We start from the raw sequence: 21,087 nt of genomic DNA on the forward strand, positions 1-21,087 counted from the left end.
CATTCGATGTCGTAGTGGTACATTGTCCCAGGCTCCAGCCACGATTGTTGCATCGTTTTCCAGACGCCCCAGTGAAATCAGCGTCATGCTGTCACAAAGCTGGCAACACTGCGTGAAGCGTACTGCAGCACGCTCAAACGGCACGACAGGAAGTACTTGAAGCAGGAGCGAGGGCTGAACGGGGTGGCAGGGAAGGGGGGGAAGTAACGTATAATGAACCTCATCCTGAGGGGCTGCCGATTGCACACCTTAACTATCCCAAACTATAGTATTCGGGAACGCTCATTAATCCCCACCGGTTTTAGTAACCAGCTGAATTCTAATTTACTAATTGCACTACACGTTCGCTGTATAGTGTTTTGCTCGCCGCTGCAGCCTACAGGGCGCAGCAAGCGACAATAGTTTCATGTTAGAACTGTCCGAGATAAGTTGCGTTCGGCTCTGTTCGCTTATGAATGCGCAAGCAATGAGTTTGACTAACTCGGCATGCATGTGCATTCTTTTGCTCTCCAACTCTTTCATATACCTTTAAGACCACTTGTCCTCGTTGTACCTTAAATGTACGTAAACCTTCCTTCCTTCGTCGTTTTGTCTTGAGCTTAACTATACTTCAGTAATATGAAAAAAGAGCTAGCTGCAGTATACATGAACGAAAGGATTCTTGACGCCAATATTGAACCGACAAGTTACCCTATCTGCGGCTACAGTTCTTCCCTTGGTGTCCTGTAGATATATGTAAGATATAACAAAATTCGCATACGTAAGATACCAGCGGTGGAAAGTATTATTTAGTCGAGTTTTGGTAACTGAGTCCAAAGAATGTCATGAGAGGACGTGAGCTTCACTTCCCTCCACCGCCTTTAATTCGGCTTTGAAATAGTGGTGTCTAGTTAGAGCAGCACCAAACGCATGTGGCGCTCAACAATGACAAGCGCGGAGAGACCATTTGAAAACTGGAGTACACCGCTCGTGAATTTGATAGCCCACGCGCGACATCACGCGGATCTGTGGATGCAATCGACTTCCGTACCATCCTGCCTCAAAGCGACATATATTGGCTAATCTGAAGCAGTATATGCATGTCAGATAGCTCAATGGTAAGGTGTTTGACTGTACTGATTCCAGGGTCACCTGGTCAAATTCTGCAGCCCCAGCTGGCCACAACATCTGGAGCCTTCCACTAATGTGCCTCGCATGGGCTGGGTTGGTTTAGGACGTTAAGCCACATAAACCAAACCAAAGCCGTTGACTTGTTTCGCACCGCTTTAGCCGCTGACGCAGCCCTGCAGCAGCTCAGCAGTTCAGCAGCACCGGAAGCAGAATCGCGGCAGTGTAGTCTGGGGCCGAGTTTGGACCGATGGTGCGAGGAGAATGCGTGTGCCGACTGTCGGTGCAGTGGCGCTACTACACCTGGCACCCCGTGTTGACACAGGCAGCGGCGAGAGGTGCCTAGCGCGCGCCGCGCTCAAACATGATTAGCGCGGCCGCGTGTTCTGTTGACACACGCGCACCGACGACAGCGAGAGCAAATCGATTTCGGCGACGGAGCTCGCGCACAAGCCGTCGCTGTGCGGCCGTCCTCTGGCGCCAACCGAACGGTGGTCCCCGAAATCGTACTTATCTGGAGGCGCAGCGCAGAGGTATAAGGCGACGACTCCGCAAACTTGTGGCCTCGCAGTAACGTAGACAGGATGGTATACTGAGTGGCACGGTCGGTAATGTGGGTACAAGCCAACAATTTTCTTTTTGTTTAGTGCGAAATTGGTGCTAGACTAGCAGTGTGGACTTGGCCGCTGTCTTGATGAAGGTCCCGCAGAATTCAGGGCAATTGGTTAGCCTATAAAGTTAGCTTAGTTAGCCGAAGCGAAATAGTTGTTTTGCTTAGTTTTGCTTTGGTTAGGTTTAGGTTTATACTTGGGCAGACATGGCTTTGTAGCGATTGTACTGCCGAGACCATCGATTCGATGATGCTGTCCACTACAGGAGGGAACACGTGATGCTGTATCTGCCGTAAAAAGTTGAATTTTAAGGTCAAAGATCAAGTGGGGTAGACCACAAGGGGTGACATGATTGAGCTATATAACCAGAGCGTGACCGCTGACTCGTTGAATGTAAAGCGGCCAGCCAGGTTGGCCTTGGCTGGCAAAAGGCGTAGTGATGCTTTCGCTTCAAAAAGCTTGTGGGCAAAGCGGATTCCAACTTTAGGATTTCGAGTGCAAGCAAGTTCGAAACATCGTAACTGTTGCCGCTTTTTTATGATTATTATTGCATGCAGCTGTCGCTGCCTTTGTTTCTTTATTGACACGGAGCTATCACCCCAATCGATCCCCTCACTTTGTTTTACTGCAACCCTAACGTTGTGCTTTGCGTAGCGTCGTGTTCATCAATTTCCATCCGCGCGTAATGGATCCAAACATATCGCCCTTTTAAAATCCGTTCACCAGAATCAAAATTGTATAGCTCACTGCCAATATGAAAGTACATATAAGAGTTGCATATTACCGGTACTTATCAATGGGTAGAGACGTGTATCTTGACCGAAAGAGTTCAACTTTTACTAATGGCGACGAACAGAGCTGTAGAACGAAAAATGGTGGGCGTAAAAATAGATATATGCTAACTTGCACGACGTGAAGCTCGCTGCTCGCTTTTTAAATAACAGCGACTTATACCCCCTGCCACACGACATCTTCTCCAAGGCATTTACTCCAAAGGAAGTTTATTACCCTGAAGGAGCAAAACCAAAAAGCAGCAGGGGCGCACAAGGCAAGTGCAGGATCCTGCTAGATGATGATGGTTCAGACCACCCGTATGATGCCATCTGTCGACCGGCAAAATCACAGTAAACATAAAAAAATGATTAGGGTTCAATGCTGCTGAACCCAATGTGGGGCGTGTATCATATGCTGCGGGTGACCGAGCGTTTTACTTCTTCGTCTTCCATGGTGCCACGTGCCACGGTGCCACGCCGACGGCTTGAAAACCTAGCGTAGTGTAGCTTTCGCTACAAAACAGTTGCACTAAACTTAAAAAACAGTTGCACTAAATCGTGGCAATATGAAATGAAAAGTAAAATGGCGAGCAACCACTGCCAAACGAAAGCTGTGCGCACAACGAAAGGCAACAAACGGGAAACACCGCATAATTAAGGAGCAAAGTGACCCATAAATTTAAATGAAGAAAAGAAGCCAACAGTCGGCGAGGCCAAGGAAAGCGTTGGGGATGGTACTTTTATGTCTTTTTTTTAATATTTGCTTAGATAATCATAGAAATTAGTAATATAATCTGTTTAAGGGAAAGATAATCGCGAATATCGCGTCCGGACGCGATATTCGGAGGTCGTGGGTTCGGTTCCCACCATCGGCACGTTGTTTTTCTTCTACTTTGTGTTTAAATATCTTTCCCCTAAACAGATTACCTTACTAATTTATGTGATTACCGAGTAAAATTTAAAAAAAAAGACAAGAACAATCCCAAATGCTTTCCTTGGCCTCGCCGACTGTTGGCTTCTTTTCTTCATGTATTATAACGAGCACCCTCATTTCCCCATAAATTTAAAGAACAACAGCATGTATATTGTTACGGGGCGTGTCGATGGGACTGCTGAAAAAATTCGAAGCCTTTTCAGAACAATCCATAATTTTAAAGTTCACTGTAAGCAAAATTAACACTTGAATAGAATTCAAAATTATACTGGGTCAGCGTTTTTGTTTTTGAGCTCTCTCACTGGCGAACATGCTTGAGCTGCTCCTTTTTACGCAGCTTGAAGGCCGCTGACGGCTCGACTGCGGGCTTTTTTCGCAAAGGTCTCGAGGCTTTGCAGTAGCAGCGTGTCAACCACCTTTGGAGCAAAGACTATTGCATCAGGCGAGGAGAAGGTCGAAACACCACCGCTCTGGGATGTTGCAAACCGGTTCCGCTGCAGTACTGATGTCAGACGCATACAACAGCCCAGCGAGCATTATGGAAACGCCCAGGGGGCCCTTTTTGCAAAGGTCTGATATTTTGAGAGGGCAGACACGTGCAGCGCTTTTGTCAATCTTGTGCTGTGCTAACCTGTCTGCGCGCCTCGGTCGCGAGCTCCTTTCACACATTTCTCCCATGGAAACTATGCACGTCTCCAGAAGCATATCTCTCTCTTCTCTACCTCACCGTCCTTCTGCAGCTTTCCCTGTCACCTCACGTCTTCTCATCCTGTTCTTCCAAACTTCACCATTCTCGTAACAGCGTCGTTGTAGCCGCAGTCACCACATCGTTCCGCATTCCAGTGCGTGGTTCGTCGACCCTTCTTCGCCACTGGTTTTCGGACAAAAAGTTGCACAAGGTAGCAGAATTATCGAGAGGTCGATGACTCCCGACTCTCGAGTAACCAGGACTTGTAGTTCCGGTGCAGGCAGCTCGCCATCACAACAGTGCGTCCTTGCTTCTGCTTTCGCTAAAAGCAAAGGTGCCAAATGCTTTAAGTTAGAGCTGAGATTTTAGATGTTCCGTACACCCCACTGATTTCCAAAGGACTTTGCTGATAGCTACTGTGAGCGCCAAAAGCATTTTGTAAGTAAGTCAGATTTTGCAGGGAGGAAAGTAGTTCTGCCGTGATAATCACCATGTTCCCGCACCGCCTCTCTACACTCTAGCTTCCTCAAAATTATGTTTCAAAATACTCGTGCTTCGCTACGTGGCGTTTGTTACTGGCGGCAAGCAGATGGCGCAAACTGTCATTACCTCGTTTCAAATGAGACGGTTTTGTATTCCATCCATCCAAGAAATTTGTACATGAGAAAAAATTACTGGAGGGCACTTTGGCTCACTAAATTGCGATGAGGCGAAAGCCTCTATCTCGTGGTGGTCCGAAGCCCTCCACTATACGGCACCTTTTCGAAGCTGACTTCTAGGTTTCTGCAACCCACCTATAGGGATAACGTGAATGCAATAGGTTGAATCTGATATCACCCTCCATATGAAAGGAGAGGCTCGAGTTGGTAGTTCCTGCCAAACGTAATGTCAAGAAACCCTAAGCCTAGTTAGCGCTGGGCATGTCAGCTGCCAGTTATTGCCTCCCACGTAACGAAAGCGCTATGGACGGACGCAAACGATCCGCGAGCATGAGCCACTAAAGGTTATCGTCTTATAAAATATATACCTTCAAACTGGTCATTACTTGTCACCAGTGAGAGTTACGAGCAGTGGGCTGGCAGCAAATCACACACTGGGGAATAGTCCATGGTGACGATGTCGTATATAAATGATGCGAGGCAGTGACGTCCCACAGAGCGACTAGCCATGCATACGCAAAGCTATTTTAAAACGAAAGTCAGAAACGCTCCCTTGCTTGTCTTAGTCGTAAACTGACAGCGGAAACATGTTATAAGCTGCCTATTCATGGTGAGATCCATATACAGGTGGCGCCCCCGTCGCTCCGATAGTGGGGATCGGCAGCAGAAACGCACGTGGCGTATAGTCCGTTTCCTGGTTTGCGGCAGACTTTCTGGCGAACAAAACATTCCCTCTGCAATGGAACTGTGGTTTACTATTTGTACTTCCGAAACTTCGGAGAAAAAACCGTAAAATATACCAATATTGCGGAACGCGAATAATAGAAAAGGACGACACGGAACCACTTCTATTTTGAATTTGGTGATGACCGTTTTGCGCGTGTTTTGAGTTGTAGTAGCGCGCTCATGGGCCTGACATTTTTGTTGCTTCGCACATACCACGCGGCTCTTTTTTTTTCTTTTCTTCTACGCTTTTTCACCATGCAACGTGGCGTTAATAGCATGGGTGTCAGTGTCACTTCCAGCAAGTGCCTGTCGCTCCATAAAAGCTCACTGTGGTGACACGTACACCGGAAACAAAATTTTCATCTGCAATTAACCTTTTGCGGGCAACGTACTGCGCATTTAGTTGTTTTTTTTTTTTTTTTTGTCCTCCTCTACATTTGTAAGGCGACGCCCCTGCATGTCTTCCGCGACAGACTCAATGCAGGGCACGACTAAATGCGGAAGAATATGCTAGCTGCTGTTCTAGCATTTTCTAAGCCCATGCAGATGCAAACTTTGTGCTCTGATCGAACTTAAGAAAAGAGGCACGGCCTGGTTGGCTATATAGGAGTTCGAGGATGAAGCTACAGCGTAAATACTACAGGGCAAGTTTGCCACAGTCTATGTGCAACAACTCTGGCTAGATAACAACGGCACTATTGCAGCCATTCCCTCGAAATGAGATGATAGCGATTCTCTAGAGAAATTTTCACTGAGCAGAAAAGCTCGCTGTTCACATCTCGAGCACCGAATGGAGTGAAATCACTGAACGGAATACGAGGCGAATACTTGTTGCAGCTAATGTCATTGAATTCAGTATTGTCACGCTGCATTATTGAATTTAAAAGCGAGTGTAAATCATGATCAACATGCATTCTAAAACCGAAAAAAGCGTATGAGGGGACTTTTTGTGTTTGCTTCATTGATTAATGGTAAATTATTAGTGTGATAACTTTTTGAGAATCACACTATATTTGGCTTGTGACATTAATATTACACACTCGCGAAAAAATATAGGACCTACTGCAATTATTTTTTCGTTGAAATGTAAGGCACGAATATTAGTCGCTACGAAAACGCCTAAAATAACTGCAATATCGAGCAGTGATTCATTGGTATGCAAAGCAAAACTTTAAGACTATTATCAGAAGAGGGGCGGATACAAAATCGTTTAGATAGAAATGAATTCTCTACGTATTCTCGCAACTATCAAATCTAGTTATCCTCGAAGTAAACGTGGTCAAGCAAGAACGGAAGCGAGATAGTTAAGCCCATATGAAATTTTGCGCTGTTTTACTCCGCTTTTCGGAAAATGGTTTGGTACGAAAGAGAACAGCATGCACTTAGCAGAAATGATTAACATGCCAAGAAGAAAGCACTTAAATAACGTGCCTATACATAGGCCATGTTAAGCTGCATTCTGCTTGGCAGCTGCGTTCAGGTTGGCTCATGCATCAGTAGCTGTCGGATTCTACACATAAACGAGGATATACAACATCTGCACCATCTAATTAAGTTGCATGGACGTCGGCAACCGGTTTGTTTTGCTTTGACATAACACTTAACGACATTATTGCTGTGTTCGAGGCGCCACGCGGCAAAGAATACGGACAATGATTGCCTTCAATGTGACGTGGCATTATAGCCACCTAATATTTATTTCGTAATAGATGGGCAGGTAAATAAAAGCGCCCCAGAAGCGAGCAGACACCAGGGCATGCGGCGCGAGCACGCATCCACACTGTTTAGGGTTCACCGCTGCGCCGCAAGGTGGGGACTCTGCTCGATCTCGGAATTAAACTGCGTGCAGCTGCTAATGCCCCTCAAAAGAGGACCTCCAACCAATGTTGTCGACTAGCTCTCATAATTTCGCGGTACCTTGGCGTGAAATTGCAAGTCAATGGCGGGGCCGCCCGGGAAAGGAATTCAGCGCGACTCCATGGCAACGGTTCATAATACTGACTAAAAAGCCTCCTTTGACGGATATTTGTACTGCTGCTTTGTTGAGTTTTATCGGATTATAAGCCCCTGAGGCTTCAAATGTTTTTTTAGTTTGAAAACTACAAAACACCTGAATCGACACCCTCCTGTGACCCCGCGTCAGTACGCGCACACGTACACTGGGCAATAGTGAGCCTCTGTGCATTCATCGAGCAGCCGGGCTTCAGGTCCCGCTTGCGCTCGTGACTTGAACGCTCCGTGCGTGCTGCTTCGGACGTATGCTGCCGGGCGCCCCACCCCGGCAGCTTGTGCGATGTGTCGCGCATGCGACCACTTTGCAACAGGACTCTTTGTGCACGCGGCTATTCAGCGTATTGCTACTATATATGTTCTGCGTAAATAATCGCAGTGGCCTCTCGCGCCTAGTCGTTTGTGGACAGTGACTGGACAGCACCTGCGTGCGAGCAGCGCCAAATCGCTTTTTTTTTTTTGTATTTTGTAGGCCTGTACAAAGCTTCCACTGTCCTTTGTAGCTATAGATCCTTTGCAAAATTCTGGAAGTCAGCTTCTCTGCACAGCAAAAACCCCTGCACCATGGCGGCCAAACCTGTTTTTAGAGCCGCAGTTGTGTGCAATGCAGGAGAGGTCTATTGTGTCAATAATGGCCATGTCCATTTCCAGCACCCCTCTGCCTGCTTTTGCTGCCGCAATTACGCTATTAAGTGGCCATCGGGGAAGCCAGTTCCCCGCAGTAAGTGCTATTCGTATCGCCTCCCCCCCCCCCCCCCCCCCCCCGTGTGCTTCCTCCTCGTTTTTAAAAGCGAAGGAATTCTGCTCTCCAGGTTCATGCATGACATCAGGCTTGACACAGAAGTATTATGCGCTGCACCCAACTTCTGCCCCCAAAACAGGTTTGGCCGATGCATGGTGAAGGGGTTTTTGCTGCGCAGAGACGCTGACTCCCAGACTTTTGCCAAGGGTCTATACCTCCTGTACTTCTCCTCACTATCCACTCCCTATCATTTTTCTTTCTCGCCGGCCGCAGCTCGGGTGCTTAGTAGATAGCAGTTGCCGCGACCGGGAACATTATTTTTCTTCCTTTTTGATTATTCTTAATAAACCAGTGCTACTACTACTACTGTTGCCACTATACATACAGCCTGTGCAAATATTACAAGTGTGAGCAGGCAACTATACCATAACTACATGTAGATAGCAAAAGCTATAAGTGACGACTTTCACTGGCCTCTAAGGAGGGGATATTGAACCGGCCGAAGACCACGAAGGGTCAGGCAATGGCGTAAGCTAAGTGTTCGCAATGGACCATCCGCCAATAAATCATATCACCGTCATTCGTCACCACGGGCCGCAGGACAGCTGGCAGCCACGTAACATGGTGGAGATGCTATGCCGCTTTTCATTCTCGACCAGCAGTTTTGGCGCCCTTCATATGCATGCCTGGTCGTCGACGGCGTGCTCTTGGCTGGTGCCGTCCGACTTGTCCGGCGAACTTGACGGACCAGACCTGACACCGCCGCTCCCACAGTGTCGCACTGTCCCCAGTCCACACCAGATGACACAACGCCCGGCGGCGACAACACCCGTCTTCATGTTCTTCGGCTCTCTGACAAGCGACAAGAGTTGCTAAAAATTCGCACCAAGAAGAAAGAGCTAGTAAATAGTAACTCCGACCCTTATCGCTGTTTTGCAACTTCCCTTAACAAATACATACCTATACGGCAGAGTACTGGGACTAGAGCGCTGCCAAACGGTGGAAGAATAAAGTACGCATTTTCTCCTCACGAAAGACTATAGCCAAGTCCAGCCAGTTAATGGCCCGTAATTCTGCAGCGTTTCGTGTGGCCAGTCCAACCACTCAGGTATAAGAGAAACCGTTTTGTTCAATGGCGAATTTCACGGGCAAATGAAGCAGCTGTCTGTACCGAACTAAGTCATTGCAAATGACAACAAAAAGAGCGTCTAAATCGGTCTCGCACTTGAGAGGACACCATTATGCATTTATCTGGGCAAATTTATCTGGTGCCATTCTTATGCAGTAATGCCAGTGGCTATAGGTATCCAGCACAAGAGAGGAAGGAATTGTAAGCTCTTACGCCACATAGTATACGCAACTTTCACGTACGGTTCCGCCGCCACGCGGCCGCTTCTTGTACCGCCCTTGAATTGATGCTCGCCGAGCGACGCCTACTTCCGCATCTTATTGGTGCGGGGTCTCCCGCCCAACTTCTTTGCGTGTAGTTCAATCGAGCAATGCTTTTAGCGCGTAAGTACGTTGTCTTCTTCTCGCAGCCATGGCAACATCTTTATATTATTATTTCCGTGCAGATGTTTGGATCACACATTATATAGGCAGAAAATACAGACCCAGACAAATCTATGCACATCAGTGTTAGAAAGAAGCGGTGACAGGGCTGGATAAACTTGCACACGTTACCTCTAGGTTGTATGTCAAAGAATAAGAATTAATCTATTCGTAAGAGCAATTCGGTTACTCAGCGGGTAAAGCACCGTGATAAAAAAACGCCGACTAAGAACCCCAGCCTTTCTTTCCTCCCCCGACTACAGTAGATGGTGTCTTGCCATGACTGGGTTTCTTCAGGGCTCTCAATTTTCGGCGCTGCTTTAAATACTCGTTGTCCAGGAAATTCGCATTGAAAAGTCTGTGACCAAGGCTATGGCGGTTTGCAGTGAGCATTTCTACTTTGAGAACATGTACTGTCGGGCGCAAGTTGTGAGGGTAACATTCTTTAGTGGCGACCACTCCACAGCACACATACGTTTTCAGAAATTGATTCCCGTTTCTCGTTTCCATGTATGCAGTGCTTGCAATCAGTAGCCGCCAGATAAAGGCTGAATTCTCAGTTTGTATAGAGCTTTAAGGAGACATGGAGCTACGACATATACAATATATACGCCCACAGGCATCGAAAAGTAAGCAGACGGTTCTTTTCAAAGCCTGAGCTACCTTGTTTGTCAGGCAATCATTGCTGAAAAGTATTTCTGCCCAGACTTTTTCGTGATTTGCGAAAGTCAAAATCAATTCCTATGGAACGAGGCTTCAAGAAAATCAAGTGGTATGCAGTGCTCACAGTAGACAGTATTCGATTTTTATTCTGTTGTTGCGCCCGGAGTAGTCCGATGTGACAGCGGGTATGTTTAAGTGAACTGGAAAACTGGCTCCTTTAACGGATTTGATGTTTCTCATTTGCAGGCATTCGGTCTATGGACCATGTATACCAAGGTCTGCACACCCGGAGGCTGTTTTGGTCGGCGTCTTTAGATCTTCTTTTCTTTATTTTTTTTTTCTAAGCGGCTCCTCGAGTGGCCCCCACCCCAATTGTCTGGCCTTCGCAAAACTTGCAAATACTACTTGCAGAAGGCCGCCGGGCTGTGAAGTAAAACCGAGCCGGCAGGAAAAACCTTGAAAGAAGGCGTGCGCTCGGTGACAGGATCAGTGTGTCGCGCTCCCCGAGCATTGACAGCACGCTGAGGTTTTGGTCCTTTTGGAGAAGCCGCCCTGGGACGGTCGGAGAGAGTAGCAATGGGGAGGGCTACGGGCCTAACAGGCGTAGGAGCCGGCGCGCCTAAAGGGGACGCTTAATTGTTCCTTTCGTTTTTTTTTTTTTTTTTTTTTTGGTCGCCTCCCGCCTATGACCAGCTGAACGCAGGCGCTATGTAATCTTACAGGGAGAACCGCTGGTGGCTGCTGCGTTTGAGTGTGTGTGTATTATTTTATTGCTTGGGAGAGTGGAATGCGCACTGTGCTCGTGAGTGGAGTAGTAGCGTGCCATTGGCCATATAGTTAATCTTGGTTGTTCTTGTTGCTGCCGTTTTGCAACGTCAGGTCCGCGCGGTGGATAAGCGATTCGTTTGGCGTATGACCTTTTGCAGGGGAGAGACACAGATGGACGGACGTCTTGGCACGAATGAAGAACTGATCAATTTATTTGCACGATTATACACTATTTACAATCGGACCGAGGCAAACGAGAACGTGAGGCCACGGTGAGCCCGCAACAACGCCTTGTCCTGCCTGGCCGACGACTTAGCTTGCGTCAAACCTCTCTTTACTACTCTCTACCATGAGTTCCTGTCCAAGTCACCCTTTGGCGCCAAAAACACATCCTTAAATAAATTCACCCGCATTCTGGGGACCCCTTTCAGTGACCAATAGGACTGCGTTTACAGGAGCCAATCAGTGAGCTGTCTTGAAATTTGAAATGGCCAATGGCACGCTACTACTCGTCCCTTTGCACAATGCTGTCAACAGCCGAATGTTTCACATACTGGGCCAGCTACACCTGAAAGGGGAATTTTTTTTTTTAACACCACAGAAGGCTCACCCGAATGTTTCAATGCAGCGTACGTAGCCCAGCACAATGTACTTGACGGATCATCTCAAAGGCAGACATATTGCATTTCCAGTGGCGCCCCTTATAAGCCCGTTAAAGTTGTGAAAAACTGTTCTCTGCTTCTCTCTTTTCAGCCTCATCATTCATGTATATGCTGCAACAGAATACGCGAAATCAATTCCCAGCCACAGTACATACAGGAAAGAAATGCAGAAGCCACCCCTAACCTAACGCACGGTATTATTAAGTACATAGTCGCCTGACATCATGTAACAAGCATCACATTTTTTCAGCGCGAGATTGATTCGAGCTCAAAGCCTACCGCAACGCCAACTCAGCACTTCAGAGTACGTAATTGGCGCGATATGAAAACAAGTGCCTATGGGAAAAAGCCTTACACACACACAAGCTAAAGGGAACAGCTTCAGCAACCGTAGCAGGAAAGAGCCGTTAAGCCTAACGTGTCGGACGCTAGTGCAGAGCGTGGGCTTCTTTTAGCCGTTGTTCTCGCTCTTCCGCCTTTTCACCTGAGTGTGCGCATTTCTTGGCCACGCGCGTGCGTAGGAAGGGCGCGCGGCCGTGTCGCGTCACCTTCTATCACGTGTGCGCATGCATTTAGCAGAGAGGGCCTAAGAAAGCGAAGGAGAGGGATGCGGTAATAGGAAAAGACGTTCGCTATGCGTCGGGGCGACGGCACAAAGAAGGCAGCGATTAATCACTGGCGCTTCTTTTGTCGCCGAGTGGCGCAGTGAGGCGCACCGCTCATCCACGCGTCGCAGCGTTGTGCTCCTTGCAGCGTTGAGACGCGCGCTCCAGTGACGGCGTTAGAGCCGGCCGAGCATGGCCGACGCAGCTCATTAGCCAATCACCGAAAGCAGAGGCTGCTCTCTCTCTCTCTTTCTGGAAGCATAAGGCGCAGAGTGGAGAGGGGAGAGAGCGCGACAAGACTGCCTCTGAAGCCATCGGCGGCAGATGGGTCGGCCATTTTCAATTTCTCTTGAAGTATGTGGAAGTTGCGTACAGCTTAAGCATATTGACTAGAAATTGCAAGAAGAGGGATCTGGATGAACTGCAGTTAAGACCGCCAGCCTATGAAGCTCGCAACCTAAAGCGTTGAGCAAAATATCCTCAACGAAACCAATACGAAGCGTAAAGAGGAACAGGATCCAGGAAACTAGACATTGCTTGTTATGACAACGCAGTCAGTATTTGAGCCACTAGAAAATAAATTGAGCTTCTTGGAAGGACAGGTAATTCGCAAGACTTTCGAAGTAATCAAAGCAGCAGAATAATACTGCCATTCTTCACCAAAGGATTTTCATGGCCACGCCCACTGGTTGGCAGCATCCTACAGTGGTCTTCGAATCATCGAATTGTCTTGCACGGCCTACGTCAAAAGCAAATGGCGACTTGTCCTTTTCCTATCTTACGTGCAAAAAAAACAAACAAAATAACTTCGTGTTATAGGTAAGCACAAACAGGGAGACTTCTAAAGCTCCGGCAAGTATTTCCTCTTTCCTTTCCATCGTCATTGCTATTTTTTTCCTCTCCCACTTACTTCCTGCCAAAACATCATGAGACGAATGCAGTTGTTACAGCTACACCTTGCCCACCTATTGTTGCGTGATGTCATTCAACAACTGTGTTCCGTTAGGTCCTGCAGCCAACTATGGCCGTGTTAGCTCGGGTGCGGCCCGTGCTCAAACTTTGTCATAGCTGTCTCCAAGGGAAAGCAGAGATTCGCCCCCCTCCCAGCAGGCCGTTCCCTACAGTCGCGCTCATGAAGCCAGCGGCCGCTGTTGCCTTGATAAGGTCGGCCCACCTCCACCCTCGTCCTCAACCGCGGTACCCAAGCTGCGATGACGCGCTCACTGAGTCGCTGCGGCCAACGACGCCGCCTTTGTACGAGGACTCGATCCGATCGCGGTGAAAAACACACGGTGGAGGCCAAGTTTGCCGGAGACAGGGACGCCTCAAAGAGCGCCAAGTTTTTCAGGATGAGCGGACTCTTTCAGGGCGGAGGCGCCTTCCTCTCCGCCGCTATTAGCTTGCTCCAAGGATCGCGCTCTGGCACTGCAGTCTTGCGCCGAGGGCGCACGATGGAGACAGCAGAGTTCCGTAATGGCTTCCCAACATCATGCGGGGAAGAGAAGGGGAAGAACGCGAGTGCCTGCGGGGGAGGCAGCACATCCCCGCGAGCGCGTAAGATCCTTCCCGTCATCTTCGCCATCTCCGCAACCAAAGTTCCTCCTTCCCTGCTTCTCCTCATTTGCCCGCCGAACGACGGCGCCAAACTTTCGAGGCCTAATCGAAACTTTAATCACCCGCGTGGCTGCTGGTCCGTGGCAGTAATTGATAGGCCTCGAAGCACGTGTGCGCCGCCGCGACCGGCGCCGACGACCCGTACGCATCTGCTCGGCGAATGGTATACGCCGTCTCGTTTTCTTCGTGCTGGCATTCGAGAGATGAGAGATGCTCTGGAAGCCCCTCTGATTAACGATTTCTGGTTACAAAGACAGCCCGTGATGTGGCGCCCCTCCGGAGCGGAGCGCGTTTTTAAAGTCTCCCGACGCAGACTGTGGGTGGAGAAACCGGAGCAAGTTGAGGGTGAAATGCGCGGCGCGTAGCAACTATAGGGTTGCAGCCATGTCTGTACGCGGAGTGCGAGCTGATTAAAACTGTATTCGATCTCAAATGGTAATCGAAGTTTAGGTAAAGGGTGTCTGCCCTCGGCCTAGACAGAAGGGGGGAAGGGGGGGGGGGGGCAGAATACTAAACCGCTAATAAAGACGAAAAAATGTACACATCCTCTACATTAAAGTCCCACTTTAGTTACATGCCGCGGATAGTACACGATGACCGCAAAAGGCTTTTTTTAATCAAGTAGTTAAGAAAGGACGTTTTTGCTGCACGGCGTGTTATTCTCGCACTATTTACCAAGCCTAATCACATCGTTCTGCACCTTTATTTCTGGGGACAACTTCTCTTAGTTAGCGCGTAAGGCACGTAATTATTCGGGAGTGGTATTTATTAAGATGCACGTATTTATTTAGTGATAACATACACCCTGGCTAGAAGTTATTTAAGAGGCTATCACACAGTCAGTGCAAGGCGTGCAGTTCTATAAACACGCCCTCGTTGTATAGTTTACGATTATAAAGTCCATGCTAACACGTACTTACTAACAGTTTACTCAGCTATATACCTTCCCGGCAGTTAAGTAATCTCTCCCACCGTGATTTCGCGGCAGCCAGCAATATGGAAGCCGGCTGAAAAAGGAAGCAAAACAGTTACAGTTTCTAAGAAAGCAGCGCAGATGCGTCTCGGCTTCTCGGACTGTCAGCAGCTTACGTGCACGGTCGACGAGCCTCAATAGACGGCAGGAATGAGCGGCCATCGCCAACGACCGTTTTCGCCGCGATACTTGGCCCCTCGCAAAACCGTCGAGAAGAGAAGGGCGCTCAGATAAAAAAGTACCGAAGTAGGGAACGTATGCGACGGGCCGACGGCCGCGAAGGGTGGCCGCGCCGGAGCAGTCCCCGATCGGAGCGAGCCAGCACCGCCTCCGAACGAGATACGCTTTACGACGAGTCAAAGAGCGGCGTCGTAAACAGCGGCCATTTGCGGCCCATTTTCCCGCACCACGCGTATACGCCGCGGACTCTGCCCTGCGGCACACTACTGCGTCGCAGAAAAGCCACCTTCGCAGGGGCAACGTCTTTCTCGAACGCGCACCTCTTCTTCCCTCGCCTCGGCTTTCGACCGAGCGACGCTAGTATGGCGGCCGAGGGCGACCGTATACGCACCGAAGGCTGGTAAACGGCGCAATTCGCGTCACCCCAGCAAAGCGCGATCGCCGCCTCCCCATTCGACCTGTCGTTCGCGTTTACCTTCAGGCCATTTTCACTTGGTACTTTCACTCTGGCGCATCTCCCAGCCACCACGTGCTAGGCGGCTCAGCTAGTGACTTGAAGGAGATAATGATAAGCGATTCCTGAGCGGTGGAGGCAGCTATCGGCGCGCGGTGATCGTTTTGTGGGTCTCTTTCACTGTACCACTGGCAAAAGGCAAATCATCAGAGCACGCCTTTGGAGAATCTGGGCAAGAAGTGAAACTGATGATTGTTCGTCAATGGGTTCTTACTCTATAAATACTTGTAAATACTTTGCAGTGAAGATCAGTTACGTAAGTTGTGCATAAAGAAAGCTTGCGTATCTATGCTCGGAATAACGTGCCACATCCTTTTGCTTGTGTGGAAAGAATTGCGAAAGGGGATCGCTTAACATTTCTCGTTCCGACCATGGCCTCAGGCTATGGTGTACGCACGTGCGGCAAAGCCAACGTGGTAACACTTCGCAGTATATTAAGATCATATGCGTAATCTAATATTTCCGAGGTGATATAGACGCGTGAAGCAAAGGAGTTACAGCACAGAGTAAATGCACTGGGCAGATGTATGCATGTTCGACCAGGTATGTGCAACCAGAAGCAACGCTCCACTCCCGAAGCCGCGCACGCGCCGTTGTTGGCTGTTTCGACGGATGCACCGCTGACCATACCTCCCGCCGCTTTACGTTACGCATGCTGCAGAGTTCGCCTGGCGACCACGTGAGCCCGCGAGAACACATCGGCACGTTGTCTGGACGCGTGGCGCGACTCACGCTGTTCGCGTCGCGCACGTTGCGCACTCGGAGAAGAAAGACACCACTTTAATAGCCCGCATGCTCCAGGGCAAAGCCCAACACAGACTCTCCGAAAAGGAAAAGGAGCCTGCCGGTATACTCTCACCCGACCGTTCTTATAAGCGCAGCATGAAAAGAGCGCCGCCGAGCCCCTTTAAGTCCCCGCAGCTTTGGGCTGAACACGCGCGGGGCGAGCCTCGCCGGCCACAATTCAAAGGCAAACAAGCTGCTGCTCGGCCACGTCGTTGGACAATGCCATAGCTCGACGCTAAATGCGTCCTGTCGCTCGCGAAGGAAGCGCGCTGCTCTCTGTCCCCGCGTGTACCGACGCGTGCGTCTGTGAGAACGCATATAGTAGCGGCGACGTTTGAACGGCCGCCGCTTTTCTGCCGAGGAGCCGCGCATTCTGAGAGGTGTCCTTTTTCTGCGGCGATAGAACGGCCATTCATGGACCGCTCAGAGCCGGTGCTCATGTGTGTGCGTGTGTAACTGCAAAGGTAAAAGCGTGAATGTTGGCTGCTCTTAGGGGACGCGAATATTGTGCGCTCATAGAGAGGGCATAGTAGCGAACAAGTGACAGGTACAGGAGAGGTAATTGAATCGGCAGGAGGCTCTTGCAAGTGCGTGACTGTTAGCTTAGCAAGAAAGTTAGAAATAGAAAAAAGAAAAAGTGGCATTGTTTTGCCAATATGATGGCTCGTATCCTTTTCTTTTTTTTTTTTTTTTTTTTAGGGGTAAAAGAGAGCGCAATGCTTCCTGACGGCTAACGGTACAGTTATACTGTTGTGATTGTTAATCTGACAAATTCGAGCCGAGTGGCTTTTTGAGGCGCATGCACCATTTCCTACCTCCGGTACTATGTGACGCATATGTTTTATGCCCACGAATAATTATTGCTCAACATCTACAGGAATAGCGGAAACAAATTTTTGAACTTAACTAAAGACCTCAACAATGGTGACGGTGCTTGTTTTCTTTTCTTTTTTTTTTTTTTTTTGCCATTTCGGAGAAATGCATCGACATGAACACGCACATATCTTTATATTACATGCCCTATATTTATTCAACAGTCGTTGATTGAAAAAGGCGATCACTGACCGAAGTTGGTTCGCCTCCAATTTCACGCCTCCATTGGATGTAGCTTGTAATTGTATTTTTTTTTTTTGTCGTCCTTTATTTTTATCAGGTCCACGACTCCACGTAATTCGCTCACAACTGTTATGGACACTTGCAAATATACTCGGACTTTTGTCTCAAATGCAACTCTGATAAATTTGAGTGCCACAAATGTAGTTGTGCTGGAAATGTTTTTTTTTTTTTTTTTTTTTTTTTTTATATGACTCCTGTCCTTGCCTTCGTAATCTGTTTTCTTTCCATACGTGCGCAAGACATTTCGTTATCTGCGTGGTCACTGTATGCCGGACAAGGAAAGCCGGATGTCCGATACATAACTAGGCGCTGGTCGAGTAGCTGTCGCCAAGCAGGCATGCCCGCATTGGAAGCGGCTTAAATCCAGCACTAGTTTGTTGTTCGGCTGGTGATGACGGTGGTTGGGAAGATGAGGATAGGAAGAACTTGGCAATGTTTCTGAAAATCTTGGTGTCAGAAACTATTTCAGCCAACTTGTTCGTTTACGTCTTTTGTAGACACAGGTTTATTCAATGTAGAATATTAAAATCTTCATTTTAGTCCTCTTTAAAGCACAATACTTCAATGAAATTATGTTCAATTAACCTTCACTCCAGAATAATTTAAAAAGCTTAATAACCTTTGAGCTGTATCTGATTGCTACACAGTATTTACTACTTGCTATATGCAATGGCTGAAACTTTGCTGCTGCCAGCAGATGGCTCTCTTGTTGTAGTTATCACCACAAGTGCACGAAGGATTTGAGTAGAGCTGGGGTTTCGGGGCAATCATGGCGTGCTAAGTTATGAAACAGAGGAAGCAAGTAAGAGGCGACTTGAGGATTGGAAGAAAACGCAGAGACATACGCAAAATACTAAGTAATATTTAAAATATTGAGCGTTAGCATATTCCGAGCTAAGGCGAAACTTCGCACCATCCCGGTAAAAAGGGGGTGCTAATAATTATCTATCTGCCGGCATCAGATACAACGCAAACGACGACCATGCGTGGCACCTTTAGTTCTTGCAAGGCATTGTTTGCATCGTAATATGGACTTGTTAGAAAATTGCAGTAGACAAAAAGGAACGCGGCCAGATTAGAGAATCAGGATTCTAAATTCGTCTTCCAGGCAACGTTCATGATAGCGATACGCATTCCGATAGCTGAAGCAATGAATCGGAAATATAAAGCTGGTACATGTATAGTGATCCCTCTGCTCATGTTGAACCATCCTTCCCGCGCTCACGCGGTGCAGTTTCATTTGAACCTAACGGGCCCGCAGGCTCGAGAAGTACAGACAAAGGAAGTCAACCAAGCGTTAAGGGAAGAAACAGCGAAACCAACGTCCAGTGAACTGATGCTTCGTATGGCAAGCATTACGATTAGACCGAAGAGAGCAATATCCCGCCATATATATAGGAGCCAGCGGTCCTGCAGGCGACTGAGGATCGTCCAGGCCTGCAGTGTCAGCACCCAAACAAGCGTCCAATCCGCTACAGGAGGATGGACGCTTAGGCAAATGCGGCCTTCTCCGTGAATAAGCACGTGGGGGAAGGGTTCAGAGCGGCGCCATCGGGAGAGGGCGTTCGGAATCATCGCTCGCGATCGTACCGCTGGCGCGTATCTCTAATATATGGGACAGGCGTCTGCGATGCGGCTCTATGCATGCATACGCGCGTTCCGCTTTGCACTGCGCCCGATCGTCTTCAATTCACGGACGAGTCCCACCAGGCCGCAGCGTTGCAACGCTGGTAGCGCGAGAGCCACGTCTCCCGACGCCGCCACCGGACGTCTTCGTTGATGTATACGCGTAATTTCGCTGGCGGCGTTTGTTTATTTGCCCCGCTGCTGCTGGCGAAGACGCGGCGCCCTTCCAGCATGCAGTGCCGTCGTCGGCACCGTACCTGCAGAGCACCCCGAAGACGGGAGATCGTCCCTGTCGGTGGATGGAATGCCCGCGGTGTGACGATGACGACTGAGTGAAGACCTATAAACCTCGCCGCCATAAAGGCAGGGCGGCGGGGAAGCTTCGCGTAGAATTACAGCCTCCTTCTCCCACTCTAGCATTTCCCCTCGGCATCGCATCGCGTTTTCGTCTGGGCCCCGGCGGAGAGAACGAACCTCAGCTACGGACGGGGTAGCGGCGGCGGCGGCGTCCGACGGACCGTTCGGTTCGTCGCGGCGGCGCTCTCGTCCGTGGTTGCGATAAATCACGGTCTTCTGAAAGCGACGCGCCTGCCGTTGAGTGGCGCGGCACCAGCGGCGCGAAGAAAAACAGAGACGTATGTATACGCCGCACACACCGGTGGCGGCGGCACTGGCCCTGACTGCGATGAGCTGCAGAGCCGTCGAATGCTTTAAAGGGATAAGTAAAGACACGAAATGGACATAAGAGCGGAGAGAAAGAATTTGGAGTCATCGAACGGCTTTGAGAACGAAGAAACAAGGGGCGAGCAGGAACGGTACGAGCAAGCTGGAAGAAAACTGAGGTGAAATAGGATGCAAAAAGGAAAAAGAAAAGCCATTGCTTTTTTGTCTGGACGTTAATACGGTTGATTTCTTTGCTCAGTCAGTGCCGGTTCATGAAAAGTTGGAAAGTCTTATTTTCTTCGTTTTGTTTTAAAAAAATTGGGAGGGGGGGGGGGGCAGTGCCGCTAAATGGTCACCTATATTAACAGTTCATCTGAACGACGACTAATTTAATTCTTTCATAGTGCACATGCACGCAAGCAGCCAGGAAGGAATGTTTTTCTGGAGCGAGGCGGAGTACTGAAGATGCAGAGTACTGAATAGGGGTTTATTGGGCGGTATGCTAGAGGGACATTGCGAGCAAAAGTATGCTGCCAGGGTTGTAAACTGAGCAGAAAAAAAAAGGGGGGGGGGGGGGGGGGGGGAGAGGCTGCGGTAAGAAAGTGAATAAGTTGGAGTGCGAAAGCCCGCGCCACTCACCTCCCCACTCCTTTGATGCGTTCCTGGTCACATGTGACATAAAAGCCGGGTGTCGTTGAGCTGTACTCCTATGAGCCTTATCTCCGCATGTTGCTTTTCTACGACGCTTCATCTAGCAATAAAGGGCAAGCATTACGTCATCTAGGCGCACTCCTGAATATTTATTGGATGCATGACTTCCTATCCTTAAAAAAGGGGCAAGCGATCTTCTAAAACCACTTGGTTTTATTCGGTCGTTAACCAAAATCCTGTTGAGAGCATTTTCCCGCGACATGTTGGAGTAGCTAAGTCATTAAAACTTACTTCAACTGTGAACATACCCAGTAAGGCGCACTGATCAAAGTGCTGCAGCAATCGATACAGAAACTCTATATCGAATGCTTTTAACGAACGATTCTCAATTTTCTACACAAAAAGCTGAAGATTCAGTCTTGGCAGCTATATCGAGATTCCTCGGCAGGAAACCCTCATGTCTTA

This window comes from Amblyomma maculatum, chromosome 2 (genome assembly GCF_055883805.1).
Source record: "Amblyomma maculatum isolate TAMU_Amacu chromosome 2, ASM5588380v1, whole genome shotgun sequence".
NCBI classification, from domain to species: Eukaryota; Metazoa; Arthropoda; class Arachnida; order Ixodida; family Ixodidae; genus Amblyomma; species Amblyomma maculatum.